Here is an 18,414-nt window from a genome sequence, read left to right as displayed (position 1 = left end):
TAAATATTACTCCAGTTAAGTTAAAATACTTTATATATGGATAATTGATGCTGTTTAGTTTTTCATTCTCTTTCTTACATTTATGGCATTTGGCAGATGCAATTTTTCAGAGCAACTTACAACAGTTAAGGGTTGTAAGGACCCATCAGTGGTAGCTTGGTGGTGCTGGGACTTGAACTCATGACTTTTTGATCCAAGGTCTAATGCCTTAACTATTAAGCTACCACCTCATTCAACTGTTTACATTTTTACTTCAAATTATTGTGGAACAGCAACATATTACACATTCAAATGTAGTTTCCCAAAATGAAAGTTCAGATACTACTGTATTTAAGTCCAGTACCAAAGTAAAACACTTCATTACTGTCCACCACAATATCCTGGCCTATTTGACTAACTATAAAGCACACTGTCCCCACTGAGCAGGAATGTTTCTAAAAGTGTAGTCCCTGTGTAATGTGATGATTACAGGAGTATGTGTAGTGAAAATAACTGTTTAGAAAATATTTACTTCAAGATGTGCCCAGTTTGCACTAAGGTCCACACAAAGCAGACTGTGTCCCCATAATACATACCTGAATGTGTGTTTCAAATGGGTGCCTAATAAGCACCCTATGGTGTACGATTGCCCCCACAAAGTTACTTAATGTTCTCCGTTAGAAGGTTGCGTGCCATAAAGGCACTTTTGGTCCCTTAATTAAGGATACATTGTGTACTTGACCAAATACTTTGTGGTCAGTCACCTTCCATCTTCAGAAGCCATATTATCTTGGTGGGATCGGCTTCGTAGTTTGCATCCCTTCAGAGTCAGTCGTGCAGGGCTACTGGGTGTTGAGTTACCCAGTCAGAGCAGCTGGGTTAAGGGTGGAGGCAGTTTGCGGTCTGCCATCTCATTCCCTTTGAAAGGAGATACCGTAGCTGCAGCTAACTGCGCCTGTCAAAGATATAGGTTAAAGGCTACATTGAGGCTTGGGTGACCTAGCATTACTTAGCACGCTCTAGTCATCTTCTTTTTAATAGAAAAGCTGACTTCAGAGAGCATGGCAGATGAATACGCCAAGCTAATGGAGTGTTTGGGATTCAGAGTGAGGGCTGACAGATGATCTATTGGTCAACAGAGGATCCTCAAACATGGCCAAGATGACAGTTATGACTAAATTCATTTTTCCTGCTCACTTTGATCCGCCGTATTTACTAAACCCACTCATCACCCCCTCGCCGAGAAAGCAGACATCTCCCGGAAAAGAACTGACAGAGTGTTGATTGGACCTTTTCGTAGATCTTACCTCTCCCGAACCCACCCACCACCCTTTTTTCTTTTCTCCAGAAAATTCCCCTGGATGATGAGTCCCCTTCCATTCCCAAGAGTACAGTATTTGATCTGGCGGCATGGTGGATGTGGGAAAAAATATCTGGGAGGTCCTCTATCTCGCCGTGCTCGGCCGCCTCTGCCGTGTTTGATTTGGCTGCCAGTGCTAAAAGATGAGTGGCAGAAGAGCTAGGATGTTTCAAGGATCAGATGGCGGTCTCTGCAGTCCGGGTGGGGAACATCCAAACGAACTGTTGGCATGCCTTCAAAAGCGCATCAAGATAAAAAGAAAGAAAATCGGAGGTGTTCCAGTGGTCTACTGATACGCCAATAAAACAATAGGACATTTATTTAATTAACTAATCTAAATAGTAATACATTACTATAACTGTTAGAGAATTTAGTACAGACAGCATTAATAAGTTATTGTTTTTTAGAGCCAAAATGCCTGGAAAATAACATGGAGTTGAAGTGGAAATACTAGGAATATCCCATCATGCACGTCCCCATATCACAGAAGGAGGGTATATACTATACATACACTACTTGGAAAAATATTTGTGGACATCTCACTATAAGATTAGGAGGTGCTTTTTGAACACGTAGTCCCCATTTACAGTTATAATAACCTCCACTCTTCTGGGAAGGTATTCCATGAGATTTTGGAGTGTGCTTGTGGAGATTTGTGGCGATCCATTCAGTGAAGATGCCAGTCAGCATTTACATTCATCCCAAAGGTGTGCAATAGGGTTTGAGCTCTTTATCAGGAGATCCTCCACTTCTACTTGTGTAAAGCACATCTTCCTAGTTTAAGATGGAAAATTCATTTTATCGCATTCAAAGACGTACAGTTGTGTGTCCCAACTTTGTGGTAATAGTTTAAGCAAATGTCAGGTGTCCCAATACTTTTGTCTTATGGATTTGGTATATAAAATATGGATATAGTATATAATATTCATACAGAAACATCTTTGTAAAAAAAAATTATTTGAATTATGTTATCACTTCTGTCCATACAGTGTAAATGAGCATTGAAGTTCAAAGCTAAAGCAGCATTAGTGGCTGAATTGGTTATATTTTTTTTCTGTATACCTCACACACACATTTGGCTGTACTTTAGAATCACTGTTAGTGCATGAACACATGTGAAAGTCAGTACATGTTGTGTGTTAAGGCGGTACCTAACCACGAGCTGCCAAAGGCCATTTTTAAAAGCCAAAACACATCTGAGTTACCTGCATTCACAGATGCAGCTGCACAACTGCATGTTTTTCCAAATGTTTCTCCGTCTCTCTCTCTCTCTCTCTCTCTCTCTCTCTCTTTCTCTGCAGCAGTTAGTGTTGTACCGCGGTCTTACTGACAGCTCTGACAGCTCCATAAAGATGCTGCTATAATAACTACTGTGAAATAAGTGCATTTTGCTCAAAACAGCAAGTTCGGTGACAGTTTAATAGACAGGCCTACTCAACACTCCACATGCTACTCAGAAGGGATTGTTTTTTTCTTCTCGTTGCATCGCTGGTCAAACAGATCAGGCATTGAAGTTTAAATTATGGGCTATTATAGAGACCGAGCTGGCGAGGCGTTACAAATTGTGCCATAACACATCACTTTCTATTTCTGTAACATTTTCTGGCTCATGACATGGCAGAGGATGACTTATTCGGTCATTTAAAACTTGGTGTGTGTGTGTGTGTGTGTGTGTGTGTGTGTGTGTGTGTGATTCCTTTTTCATTGTTTTCTTTATGTCTCTTTTTTGTCTGCCGGGTGCTTTTAGCCGCCAGAATGAATTCATGTTTGTTGTTTAAAATCCATTATACCACAGTGCTGGGGAATTCCCATAGCTGATCGGTCAGAAGGTGTTGCTACAGCTCACAGATTTGGTTGTAAACATTCATTCACAGGTACGGCAACTGAGGTCTATTTCATATTCCATATTTGATATTTATTTTTCAATATATATTTATAAGATATATTGATCTTTTTTTAGTTTTTATTCAGTTTAATGTCCAGTTGTATAAAGTTGTATTAGGTTGCATTATATTTATATATACAACCCCAAAAACCCAATACATTTGGGACACTGTGTGAGGAATGTAAGTAGAATGTAGAATGCAATGATTTGAAAATCTCATAAAGCCATTATTTATTCACAGTGGAACAAATAGATCAAATTTCAATCTATTAAACTGAGAAAATTTATCATTTTTAAGAAATAAATAAGGTTATTTTGAAATTGATGGTAGCAACACGTTTCATAAAAGTTGGAATATGCCCATGAATACCACCGTGAAGCATCTTTTAAAAACACTCTGTAAACGAAATATGGGAAATGAGGAAACCGGTTGCTGGAGGTTTGGGAGAGGATCGTGCTTCCATTTTGCCCAGAACAAGATTCTAAGTGCTCAACAGTTCCCATAAGACATCAGACATTACAGTGGACAGTCTGGACTACTGAGAATACTGTTGGTGCTCCTCTGCCAGCAAACCTATATATATATATATATATATATATATATATATATATATATATATATATATATATATAATACTAAATATTGACACTTTTGGACACAATTTTGACATATTCTCTTTGAGTGTACTTACATTAGTTGCCAGTTATTTAAAAAATAATGGCTGTGTTATATTTAGAGGACAGTAAATCTGCTACACAAGCTGCACATTGACTAATCTAAAATCTATCCAAGTTTCATTTCTGTAGTATTGTACTTTAAGAAGATATTTTAAAATATATACTACTACAATTTCTATACACTATTTTCCACTTTACGAGATCTGTACATTAAGCATATGTCACCCTGACAATACATCCTGTATACATTTTTTCTCTCTTTTTTTTTAACTTTTTTTTATTTATATACTTTATATAACTTGACACCAAGATAAAATCTTTGTGTGTGAGCACATTTGGCAATAAAACCCATTCTGATCCTGATTCTTATAATACAATATAATATAATTCAACAAACTCTTCATTTAATATGACACCACCTTTTTTGCCTCGGTATAAACTTAATTTGATTTATTGCATAAAGACCTCATTAACCAATTAAAAAAACTAAGTGTTTATTAGCTGCTACATTTTCTTGGCTAAAAGTGGGAAAGTGTGACAGCTGCTTCACGTTGAAGTCGCTCTGGATTAAAAAGACTTTCCATAATTACACAAACTGTTTCATGTTTAATCACGGCTTTGAATTCCCAGTTTTATTTCAACATTTCCCAGGATAAAACCTCCATTTCTTTTCGGAACGTTTGCCGTAAATGCACTTTACTGAGTTCAATCTTTTAAACACTTCATGTTGCAAAAATCCGTTTTCATTCCGCTTGTGTTCGAAAGCAGAGACGAGTCTTTTTGTTGCCTTGGCTGTAGCTTTGACTTATACAGTTGCTGTGCATTTGCATGGGAAGAGCGATCTCGGCTGCGGTTTCATATTTCTTCATCTCGCAGCTGATTCTGGCAGAGTGAACGTGAACGAAAAAGACGATCTGTTCATCAACAAACCAAAATGAACCTGGCGATTTTTCATCAAGGGAATGTTTTAGTACTTTTCATGTATTTCTCGGTCTCTTCAAAGGCTAATGTGTCTGGGAGATAAAAGCAATCGTTCTTTATATTTTAACTTTCACTCTTTCTTCGCTTCCCAAATCAAATCAACTTGAATCCTTCTATAAAGCCAAACTATTTACTGAAAACTTCAACTTAGAACTGTTAAAGTCAATGAAGAAACTGGTGTTATCCCTGAAGGAGAGCACTCTGGGGTTCCATGAAGAAGGTTAGAACACATAAAGATAAAATGGTTTCAGTGGTAGAGAGTTTTGTTTGCTCCTCTGGTGGGATCCTTAAAACTTAGAATCAAATTCCTGTAGAAGCCCAAATAAGCTCCATATCGAATGCTAGGTCTCAGAGAGGGCAAAGGGTTTCAATTTTTTTTATTTTTTTTTTTGTTTTATTTAATGAGATTTGTTTAATACTTTGGGAAAATCCCTAAACCCTACAGCATATTTCATTTACAGCATTTGGCAGATGCCCTTATTCACAGTGACTTACAATTACGGTAATCCCCCGCTTTAGCGCGGTTCCAATCTGGCGCCCCTGTTTATCGCGGAATTGCGTTTGCCACATAACTCATTTGTTTCGCTGATTTTCCCGGTCTCTCGTGGAGAACTCCTATCAGTTTGTCCTTTACAACGCAGTAAGAACACACCCTGTGACTGTATCTGGATGTTTTCTTAGGGAGATGCCTGCCACCTGTATTCACCATTCATCCTGTATTGTGCTTTTTCAGACGTCTACCTCTCTCATGTTTATCTCTTCATCTCGCCTCTTCACCAACTCACCACTCTAAGCTGCTTGTGTGTTCCAGCTGCATGCAGCAAATACTTTCAATACCTCAGCGCACAAAGAGGCGGCTATAAAGAGAGAGAGAGAGAGAGAGAGAGAGAGAGAGAGGGATAGAGGGAGAGACATGTTTCAAACATCTGTTTTTAGCATGCTGAGGGACAATTAGTGAAACGGACAATGTTTCTTTAGGGAGTGCAGGCTAGGAGTTTGTTCGACTGAATGTTTATAACCAACCTCCAACCTCTGACCCAGATTTCGGTCAGATTATAACAATTATGGAGCTGCTAAATAACACAAACCTGTGATTTCTTCCATTTTAATCATCCCAAAAGTGTTTAGTTTATGCTGTGCCCATTTCGGTAGTAATAAAAAAAGAGAAATTCAAATGAAAACAAATTGAATGAAAATGCTACGCTAAGATTAGCTGCATTTTGTGTCATTTACAGTACATTTACATTGATGGTATTCTGCAGACGCCGTTATCCAGGGGGACTTAGAAAAGTCTTCATAGATACATCTGATGGCATTTCATTAGGACACATTAAGACTAAGCAAACAATCTGTCTAAAACTATTATTTAGAAAGCAATTTTTTTAAGATCGAAATGATAATTTCTTTGAAATTGCTGTAAGCAGCAGGTATTTAGACGTCTTCTGAAGGCTGCTAGTGACTCAGCTGTTCTGACATAATGTAGAAGTTTGTGGCAGCACCACAGCACCAGAACAGAGAAGAGTCTGTAAGTATGTCCTCCATGTATCCTGGGAGATAATGGGACCCGTCACACAGTGGTTGACAATCGCAGGGAGTGGGGTGCAATGTGGAGTGAGATAAGTGTTGTAAAGACACATAAGACAAATTCAACACGTCAAATGGCAGCAAAATGTGAACATGTGCGCTAAATGTCAATACCTGGCAACCCTTCTCAAATGCCAGATTTATGCTAGTTTTTTTTATTGATAGTAAAAAAGTATTTTTAATCAGTCACTGTACATTATTCTAGCATATTTACTTAATCAGAGTATTTTTTATTTAGAGAAACCTTTACAAGAGATGTTTGGATATCAAGTGGAAGTTCGTTCCACAAAGAAGAATCTGGAAGCATGTTCTCCTTGCACCCTGAGAGACAGTCGGACAAATGCTGTGAAATAGGGCGGGTTCTGGTCTGTTTTTGGCTTTAAAAGTGAGCGTAATTGTCTGAGTAATACGTCAAATAATCCGTCGTAACTTGTATACGATTAGAAACGTGCAATAGTCGATACACTTCTCGGCATGTAAGAGTGCTGTATGTGCAGCTGGGGAATATGAGCGTTCACGCGTTACTGCGTATGAATAAACGCATGGCTGTGCTGCACACGAAAAAGTTAACGTTACTTACTGGAGCTCTGAGAGTAATTTGGGTCTGTTGCAGCCAACGATATTAAGTGGCCATTTATTTAATAGAGCAGTTAAGCAAAGTAAGCAGGCCCTGTGTTCATGGTAATGATCATACACACACACACACACACACACACACACACACACACACACACACACACACTCAAGTGTTCCATTGTGGACCGTGGCTCCAATCAATCACGTTATTCAGTGGCCGAGAATTCGTTGCCAAACCCGCTGGCTTTGAAGCAATCGCATAAACGTCTCAGTCGCTCCGATCTCACGCCGATTAGGAGCACTTCTTGTGAACGGAAAATACTAAAATGAAGAAAGAAAGAGAATGAAAGACAAGAGAGAGAGAGAGAGTAAAAGAAAAAAGTGTAGAAATAAAATCCTTTTAGAAAATTCATTTAGGAGTGTCCGTTCAGGGCCGTTAGGCCTCGCCAAAACCCCCAATATAATAACTGTAATAACGCTCTTACAACCTGAAAGTGTTGGTGTTGGCAAGCGCATGGGGGTCAGACTGGGATTGCCTGCTGGATCTACGGGATCACATTTCAGAGCTCATTTACCGAACCCCAAACACCTGAACACCGCCTTGTCCAGGTCAGCCAAGCGGCTCACACACACTGACTTCTTCTGAGAAGCTTTATCCATCCCTCAATAGTATTAATACTAGATTTAGTGTAATTAATCATTTTGTATGCATGTGGAATCCCGGTTATTCGGCACGTAGCTTGTCTTTAATTTAGATGAAGTGTGTTGCTTAGTAACTTTACTTACGAAGTGTTGGCCAGTCAAGTGAGCACCTGGCAATCCTGCTAGATTTCAGTTAGGTTTTATAGGGAACGTAAGGACAGATTACTAGTAGAAAAGCAATCTTTCAAAACAGTTTCTTCATTTTACAATTAAAATGACAGTATCATGTCACAAAGTAGAAGAAGCATTAGTATTCAAATCAAATGAAAGTAAATAATTCTAGATAAACTAAAAGCAAATATTCAGAGCTGACTGCGATTCGATGCACATCTCAGTTTCAGAGAGGAACAATATTTTTACTCAACTTGGTTGTTCTCAATGTTGCTGAAATTTAATGGAGCTCTTTTTGAACTAAAAAAAATGAGGCCAGTAGTGCAAAAAAAGTCGCTCAGAGGCAACTTAAAGACGTCTTCAACAGAGTTGGTTCTCTTTCAAAATATATAAACTAGTAGACACTTTTGAACAAACATAACCATGATGGACATGATCTTACATTGTCCAGCGAACTTCATATCTGAGGGTCATTTGAACTTAAATGATGTGGTGTGTGGTATTGCTTTTAATTAAGTATAAATCTAAGTCTACATCTATGTGTCTATGACATTCCCAGTATTGAGAACAGGAAATGTTGGAACAAGTTCCATTCATCTGTTTTACAGCCATTGAACTTTCTGTGATTTCTGCAAGTTCCTGAGGTACGGCAGCTCTGTGGTTCCTCACCGTGTTGCTTGTCATGTTCAGTGTTTCCTGCCTGAATGTAGAGCGTGCAAGAGCCATAAATCACACACCTTCTTAGTTTCTCCTGTCTGCTAGAGGAAGTAGTTCACTGCCACACTTCCTTTTCTCACCTCAATTGAGGTCTCAAGTTCAAAAAGTTCCTGATCTGGATGCTTAAGTCTATGATCACACTCTTCAAGCTCCTGTTCTGTTTTGGAGTTCATTAGTTGAGCTGCTCTTAACTCGAGGTATAAAAAGTCCTGCTCTTGTAATGAGATCTGCAAGCTCCCCTTCTCATCCTGAGATCTACCATCTTTTGCTTTTATCTTGAGATCTTTAAGTTCCTGGATTAATTTCTGACATCTTCTAGCCCCTGCTTTCATTCTGAGATCTTCAAGGTCCTACTCTCCTCTGTGGAATCTTCAAGCTTATGCTCTTCTTTTGAGATCTACAAGCTTTTTCTCTCTTCCTGAGATTTTCAACCTCCTGATTATTTTCTTGGGATTCACAAGCTCCTGCTTCTAAAGATTTGGTTTTAAAGCAGTTGAACTTCAAGCTTCTGATCCGTTTTTAAGTTAATTTAATGTCTCTCATAGTGAGGTCTACAAGCTCTTGATTTTGGAAGTCTTTAGGCTCCTGGATCCTTCTGCATCACTTGAACAACGTTCAGCTTTATCTAAGGTGCATTAAGTCGTATTCCTTATAAATGTCCTAATTCATAAATTTTGACGTATTTGATATAAAAGAAGCTCCAGGTGAGGATGGGTTTTCCCAGCTGTGCCTCGGGTTCCTACCGAAGGTTTTTCTTCACCAGCTTGCTCGCTGAAGGTTAGTAATGCTTACAATGCTGTAATATTTCATTTACATCCACATCGTTTGCCAGACGCCTTTTTCCAAAGCGACCTACAGACGTTCTTTATAGTTCCTCCTGAAAAAACATTTCCTCATGGGTTTATGAAGACCATCAAACTAAACACTCTGTTTATTTCACAAACTTCTTGCCAATAAAGAGAAGAATCTTGAGTTCTGATGCAGGACTTATTAAGAGAAACGAATTCTAACGTTGTCATGGTGTGTGTTTATAGTGTGAATCATTTGCAGCAGGACACTGTAGGGATGGCGTGATGAAGCTTAATGATGGACGGAGCAGAGAAGTAGATTTTGTTTTCCTACAGCAGTGTTTGTATTTCTTTTATACAGCAATTTGCAGTTTGCACAAGCGTTTCAGTTTTAACGTGACGGTATCGATTTTGCCCGTTTAAAGCTACGCTGAGTGACACCCGTGAAAACGAGTCACAGAAAAAAAAACACTAAAGCAGTTGCTCCCTGTTTATGTGCCTATTTTAAAGTATACTACACGCCATAAAACATTGAAACTATAAAATACGCTACTTTGTACGAGACGTGACTTTACGTCAATTTCAATAACGGTTCCGCGTTCGGCTCTGAGCGTCGCCCAGGCTGAGCTCTGTAAAAAAATACGTTGTTTTCTCTCAGTAATAATCCAAACAGAGAGAAAAAAAAACACGAAAAGTCGAACTTGGCTGCAGTTTGTTCCACTGGGTCCTCCTGAGATGCCAGAAGCATGCATTTCCAACATGCTTGAAATAGCTGATGATGGGCGAACTGAGAGGTTTTTGGGGAATGAAACGCTGCCAGAGAGGCCTTGAGATCTCCCTGGGGACTTCTGAGTCAAAGTGAATGCATGAGCTTGTATATATTAAGCGATATTTTTAACCCTGACCCAGTTCCCCCCTGCCTGCGTCCTGAGATGATTTAGTGCATTTTTCGATGCACTAGACTGACTTTCGTCTGGAAGGCCGTCTAATTAGTGACCTTTTTCTTGTTTCAATGCAAGAAATTCCATGACAGTCAAGTGCGGCTGTTTATAATTTAAACCGAGAAAGAGAAAGAGTTGGAGTGCACTGGAGTCAGTTTGAGTAACATTTAAATATTGATTAAAACATATTAGCTTCATATTAGCTGTAAATATTTCTGCTGCCCAATACATTTCAACTGATAGTATATCATGGTAAAATAATCTTTTTTTGTAAAATAGCTAGTTTACACTAAACCATCATGCCTCATATGGTAGTTCCAGTCGAGAGACAAGTCTCAAGTATATATATATTATATATGGGCCGTGCATTTGGTACCTGGGCCTTCAGTGGGGACATACCCAACTTAATCCACCTCTTAATACCACCACTATCATGTCTCAATTATAGAAACCATCAATACAATACAAAAACGCAATATAACAACACGTGGCAGTACAGAGAGAGAGAGAGAGAGAGAGAGAGAGAGAGAGAGAGAGATTACACATATGGAGGGTTAAAACCCTTTAACTAAAGCAAGAAACCCAGTTAAGACTCCAAACCTCTACACTACAACCACAACTGTGCACCTACATGACCTGGAGCAGTTCAAAATCAATATTTGTCTAATAACATGACAAAAACATAAACATGTAAATAAAATACATGTTCACCAGAGGTGCAGACTCATACTGTGCAGCGCCCCCCAGAGGCTGTAATCCAGTGGTACCGCTCGTATTCACTGGTCTGGAAGTGGAGAACAAACCCTTTCCCGGGCTGAGACACGCTAGCTAGCTTCAGGGTTGGCCGACCTCCTCACCATGTCTAGGGTTTCTTCAAAATGTATTATTAAGTATGTCCAAGACCAAATCAGTTTCTCTTCCTCCGTATGCGTAAAAAAGTCGAACTCTAGATGTATTAATGTGTGCAGCTACACACGTGTTTACCAGTCAAACTTGGCTGTAACAGTTTCCTTCTGACCAACCAATCAGAGGACGGAAAAATGCTGAAGCTACTCTGGGCCTGCGAGCTGCCCTGTGAGGAGAATATGAAATCTGATTGGTTAAAGAAACAGAGATATTTATTAAGGAGACTTTGGTAAAAAGTCCAGCAGTACTGACTCTGAAGGCTCTGGGCAGATTAGATCGACATGGCAGCACAAAAAATTTAACATCCACATACACGTACTGAAGCAGTGCAGCCGAGAGAAACGCTACGAAATGAAGAGAATAAACTGTCGGGAATAAATTAATACAATTTCATTAAACAAATATTAGAATTTAGGTTGTAAATGTAGGTCAGTGCCTCTGATGGTGTTTAGGCCAGCAGAGAAGACTAACTGGCCCTGACCCCCGCCACTGATATACGCTATATAAACAAACGTATCGGAACATCAGACTTTTTCTTTTCCCAAACTGTTACCACAAACTTTAAGAAGCACAATGGTATTGTATGCTTGAAACACAAAGATAGTCCTGACTTTGAGGAAATTTCTTTGTCTTATTGTGCTTAAAAGATAGAGAAATGAAGGGGAACGATTGTTTAAAGCTGCCAGGACTTATTTAATGGACTTTCCACAACATAAATAAAATAAAATACGCATCAGCTGAGAATACGGTGCGGTGTAAGACGAATAAAACTCTTAATAATGAGTGGTAACAGTAATAAGTGGAAAATAATAAATAATGAGCTTCAGCAAGAGTTTATTAGTTTGAATAAAAAGGTGTTTACTTTATAATACACATATAAAAAAATGCAAACAGCCACATACATCTCAAAAAGCCTTTAACACAGAAAATTTACTATTAGCTTTCAGACAGCTTGAAAACGGCTTCCATTTGAAAAAAAGATTTATGTTCAAGTTCATGAGAAGACACTAATTCCATTTAGGCTGAACCTCGTCTCGCGAACTCGTCCTCTTTAATGCTGTGTTTTGGTTCATATTGCCCTACATGGTAGCGGTGCCACTGTGGAATTGACTGTGCCAGATATAATTTGAGGCCGGGAGGTGTGTATGTAGTGCATATGTGTACTGTGTGTGTGTGTGGGTGAGTGTGTGTGTGGGTGTGTGTGTGTGTGTGTGGGTGGGTGTTGTGGTCTAAAAGAAGGCCAGTTGAATCAGAAACGTAGGAAGCGTAGAAAGCGAGCTCAGTTTCCACTCTGAATCTTTGGCACCGAAGGCTAAATGTAAGCGCTGAATATTGAAGTATGAAACTCGACTGGTCTCCATAGATATGCAGTGGAACATATTAAGAGCAAGAATGGAATTTATTGACCAATAAGGTTCACTCATGAGGAATTTGGCATGACGACAGCTGAGACAACTGAGAGCAAGAATGAAGAGTTGTGGAACATGTTAACCCTTTAAAGTCCATATGTATCGCTCGGTTCCTCAACTAAATGTGGGCTTCTGGCTGGGAGACGTCTAGGTAGAAGATTTTTGGGTAGAAAACATCTGGGTAGAAGATGTCTGGGTAGAAAACAGCTGAAAACATCTGGTGGAAGACATATAAAGTGGTAGCTCAGTAGTTCAGATGCTGGACATGGAGTTTTAATCCCAGCACTACTACAGTCCTACTCCTGGGCCCTTGAGCAGGGCCCTTAACCTTCAATAGCTCACCTGTATGCCATAAATGTAAATGTTAATGTTAAACATCTGCATAGGTGGTCTGATAGAAGCAGTCTTGGTAGAAGATGTCAAAGTAAAACATGTCTGAACTGAAAATGTCTGAGTAGAACCCGTTTTGTGGGAGACATCTGAGTAGAAGCAACTGAAAATGGCTTGATAGATGTCTTGGTTGAAGATGTCTGTGAAGAAACATGCCTGGGTTAAAGGTGTCTGGGTGGAAGACGTCTGCCTATAAAATGTCTAAATATAAGACGTTTGGGTATAAGGTGTCTGGCTAGAAAACATGTTGGTAGGAGACATCTGAGGAGAAGCAACTGAAAACGGATTAATAGAAGAAGTCTGGGTAGAAAGATTCTGGGTAGAATATGTCTGGTAGAAAATGTCTTGGTAGAAGACGTCTGGATAGAACGTGTCTGGGTTGAAGATGTCTTGGTGGAAGACGTCTGGATAGAAGGTGTCTGGGTTGAAGATGTCTTGGTGGAAGACGTCTGGATAGAAGGTGTCTGTGTTGAAGATGTCTTGGTGGAAGACGTCTGGATAGAAGGTGTCTGGGTTGAAGATGTCTTGGTGGAAGACGTCTGGATAGAAGGTGTCTGTGTTGAAAATGTCTTGGTAGAAGACGTCTGGGTTGAAAATGTCTTGGTAGAAGACGTCAGGGTTGAAAATATCTTGGTAGAAGACGTCTAGATAGAAGGTGTCTGGGTTGAAAATGTCTTTGTAGAAGATGTCTGGGTTGAAAATATCTTGGTAGAAGACGTCTGGATAGAAGGTGTCTGGGTTGAAAATGTCTTGGTAGAAGGTGTATGGGTTGAAAATGTCTTGGTAGAAGACGTCTGGATAGAAGGTGTCTGGGTTGAAAATGTCTTGGTAGGAGACATCTGGGTAGAAGCAACTTAAAAAATGACTTGAGAGAAGATGTCTGGGTTAATGGAGTCTGGGAAGAAATTTCTGGGTACAATGTGTCTGGGTAGAAAATGTCTTGGCAGAAGATGTCTGGGAAGAAAACTTCTAGGCGGAAAGTGTCTGGGTAGGAAATGTCTTGGTAAAAGATGTCTGTGAAGAAATGAGACATCTGGATCGAAGACATTTGGATAGAAAATATTTAGGCAAAAGATGACTGGGAAGAAAATGGGAGTAGAAAATATCTACATAGAAATCATCTGGATCTTTTAAACCATCCAAGTATTTATATATATATATATTTATTTAAAAAAGAATGAAACTTGAGTAAAGATCGCATCATTGTTTGAAGCTAAAACGAGCAATTAAGAAAGTTTTTCTTTATTTTTTATTCCTCCTGCTGTTTCCATAGCAACAATAAGGTTATGGAAGGAGTCTCTAGTGTTAAAAGTTTATAACAGTGAGTGAACCTGTAATTTCTTCGGTAACAACCTTCATTCTGTGTTTTCGTTTTCAGCACCTTCCCAAGAGAGAAAACAAAAAGTTTGCTTTCACATATATACAAGTGCTCAAAGACGCGCCCCACCGTTCTGTGGTTCTCAGGCAGACTGTTTTCGAACAAACAAGGACGTGTATCCAGACAAGTCCAGACATTTTCACAAGCTGACCCCCAGAACCATCGTTTTCACTCCAGGACCGTTTTACACACAAGTGACTTGGACAGTTTGAGGAAGTTGAAATGAGAGCCACATTGCCCTGTATGCAAATACTCCATGTATCAAAGCAAATGTGCACCACATTTACATTTAAAGCTCATGAATGATTTATGTATGTTGTGTCTTTTAGTCCTCTTGCCTGGAATCTGCATTAGCAGTAAGAAGTGCAGTACACACTCGCTCTCTCACACACACACACACACACACACACACAAATCTGTGTATATTGGATGAACTTGCACAGCAGAGCAATTCTGCAACAACAACAAAAGTTATGCGGAGCATTCGTACTTGGCTCATGATTCGGTCTCACAGAAGAAAAAATCAAGTGGGGGAAAGGAATCGCAGGCGTCTATATTTCACCGCAAACCATTAAAGGAATTCGGCACAATCTGCAAACACACAAATCGACAGTGACCAAATATGAATGCAAAATGAAATAGAAACATAAAGCATGCTCAATACCTGAAAACATTTTCAGAAAATACTGAGAACAAATGTTACTGCAGTAAAATGCAACCATGCTGCCCTCTAGTGTCCATCCTTCTTATTACAACCCCCTCCCTTTACACAGTACAGTATAAAGGTTCTTAATTAAACTGATGATCGAGAATGCAACTGGATTTATATAAATAAATATATACAATGTAAATGGTTTTACAAGAATAATTAGGCTGAAGAGTGGAAAGTATGTATTATGGCATAGCATGCACCTGGATGTGGATGTAGTATTCATATTATATTAGTATGCACATAAATGTGGATGTAGTATGTATGTAGTATTAGTATTCACCTGGATGAGGATGTAGTATGCATGTAATATAAGTATGCACCTGGATGTAGATATAGTATGCATGTACTACTAGTATGCGCCTGAATGTAGATGTAGTATGCATGTAGTATTAGTGTGCACCTGAATGTAGATTTGGAATGCATGCACATTCAGATTTAGTATGCATGTAGTATTAGTATGCGCCTGAATGTAGATGTAGTATGCATGTATTATTAGTATGCACCTGAATGTAGATGTAGTATGCATGTAGTATTACTATGCTCACCTGTTCATTTGAACTTGGAAACCCAATCATGTTCCAGCATGGCAATGCCCCTATGCACAAACGAGCTCCATGAAGAAATGGTTTACTTGGTGTGGAGAGGAAGATCTTGAGTGCTGATATAGAGCTCTGATCTCAACCCTACTGAACATCTTCGGAATGAATTGGAACACCGACTGTCCCTCAGGCCTCCTCACTGCACCTCCATCAGTATCTGACTCTACAACACCCTTTTAGCTGATGAACACAAACGTCCACAATCCAAAATCTAGTGGAACATCTGCCCAGAAGAGTGGAGGGAATTAGAGGAGCAAATTGGTACTACATTTGGAATGCAATGCTCAAAAAGCACTTACCGTACTTATGACCAGGTGTCCACAAACTTTTGGCAATGTAGTGTATTTAGTTGTAGTATGAGTAGTATGCATTTATTCATAGTATACAACTAGATGTAGTATGTATTCAAACATAGTATGTACTAGTATATACTGTAGGTAAAGTATGCATTTAATCCTAGCATGTAGTACGTTCTTAAATATACGGTAGGTAAAGTAGTATGATGTAGTATGCATAGTAGTATGATGTAGTATGTATGATGTAGTATGCATTCACATTTAGCATAAAATCCTTGATACTTGTCCGAATGTTCTGTATGTGTCCTTAAATAAGGGTACATTTAGGTGCACTATGATTAAAAGATTAGTATTTATATTCTTAATCTTATTTAGTATTTATTCTAGATTATTGTAAATCATTTATAGTGTAAATAATAGTATGCACTTATTTGAAGTCAATGCTATCAAAGCAAAAAAATGTGTACAAAATGTCAAAGCAGCAAATACAGGATGCCATCATGATGCTGTAAGTTCAAAAGGTCAGATCAGTCAGACTTCAGAAGAAGGCATGAGCATGTCACAGGAAAGCAAAGTGGAATTTGGTTTGAGCAGCCAGGAAAAATGGAACAAACCAGACGTCAGCAGACCCGACTGTCTCGTCCGGGAGAGATGGATGATCATGTTTCTGCGTCAGAAGCATTTAGTGGTGGAATGTTCTTCTTGGTCGAGCTCCACTCGGCAGGTGAAAGCGATTATATCTTGATTGAAAATAAAGCTGCCTGGTGTACATGATGGAAAATTCTCTGTAAATCCACCCCACCCAAAAAACATACCATATGTTCTTTCTCAGATGAAAGGGCGCTATCTATATTCTTCTGCTGTGCACTGAAGATCTGGATTGATGAGCTCATGGAGCTGATAGAGCTGCTTCTGCTGCCATTACAGCGCTGGAAAGAAATGCAGTCAGTGTAGATGAGCTGTTATAGGAAATAAACCAATGACAGGGTATTAGATGCAGCTCAGTGGATACATCAGGACGTCCTGAAGTCCTCTTATACAGAGGCAATTCGCCAGTGAGTACATTAAGAGCAACATTGTGTAACTTTTCCTCTGATATAATGGTGTTGATCAACGTGCTGTCGCTTACGTTTTAGCAGCTATAAACAGTCAGTGTATAGGGAATAACCCTATTCACTGTTACACTCACAGTGGAGACTCCTTCCATTAATGATATATAAACATCAACATCATTTCAAATTGTGAATTAAAATAATAAGTTTGCTTGTTGCTTTTGCTAGTTCCTGCTATCACTTACAGTACAGACCAAAAGTTTGGACACACCTTCTCATTCAAAGAGTTTTCTTTATTTTCATGACTATGAAAATTGTAGATTCACACTAAAGGCATCAAAACTATGAATTAACACATGTGGAATTATATACATAACACAAAAGTGAACTGAAAATATGTCATATTCTAGGTTCTTCAAAGTAGCCACCTTTTGCTTAGATTACTGCTTTGCACACTCTTGGCATTCTCTTGATGCCTACTTTGAAGAACCTACAATATGACATATTTTCAGTTCACTTTTTTGTTCCACATGTGTTATACGCAAGAATACAAACTCAATATAAATATAACTCGAATTCTACAAACTTGGAAAGTGCTAATTTAGGTATTTCAGGAAGAGGTAGGTCTTCAGTCGTCGCTTAAAGATAATCAGGGACTCTGCTGTACGGACATCTAGGGGAAGTTCATTCCACCACCTCGGTGCCAGAACAGAGAAGAGCCTTGAATTGTACTTACCTCTCATTCTGAGAGAAGGTGGTACCAGTCGAGCAGTGCTGGAGGATCTCAGACAGCGTGGTGCAGTGCGAGATGTGATGAGGTCACTGAGGTAAGATGGTGCTGGTCCATTTTTGGCCTTGTAGGCAAGCATTTGTATGAACTCTCACACACACACACACACACACACACACACACACACACACACACACACACACAGACACACACAAATGTGTGACTGATCTGTACAACCCAGACTCAACACACACTCGTACTCACTTTGCACACCCATGACTTCAGTACCACTCACATTACATCACTTCATTACCATAAACTGCCGATTTTGCACATCTTTCCTGGATTGCTGCTATTTGCTCTTTAGCACAACATTTTGTTTACAATATGTTCACTGTCTCGCTACAACACATTTACAGGCGGAGCTATTTTGTGTTCTGTGTATTGTCTTTGCACTGTTTACACCAGGTTTTATGTTGTTTTATGTAGCATCTGGGATCTGGAGGAACGTTGTTTTATTTCACTGTGTACTCCGTCAGCTATATAAGGTTGACATGACAATAAAAAGCTTCTCGCATTGTTTTCTCTCCAACCTCCTTATTTTCTTTCTTGAAGCTGATACAGAAGTATATATATATAC

The sequence above is a fragment of the Silurus meridionalis genome, chromosome 17 (genome assembly GCF_014805685.1).
Source record: "Silurus meridionalis isolate SWU-2019-XX chromosome 17, ASM1480568v1, whole genome shotgun sequence".
NCBI classification, from domain to species: Eukaryota; Metazoa; Chordata; class Actinopteri; order Siluriformes; family Siluridae; genus Silurus; species Silurus meridionalis.
Note: the sequence above shows the minus strand (reverse complement) of the source record.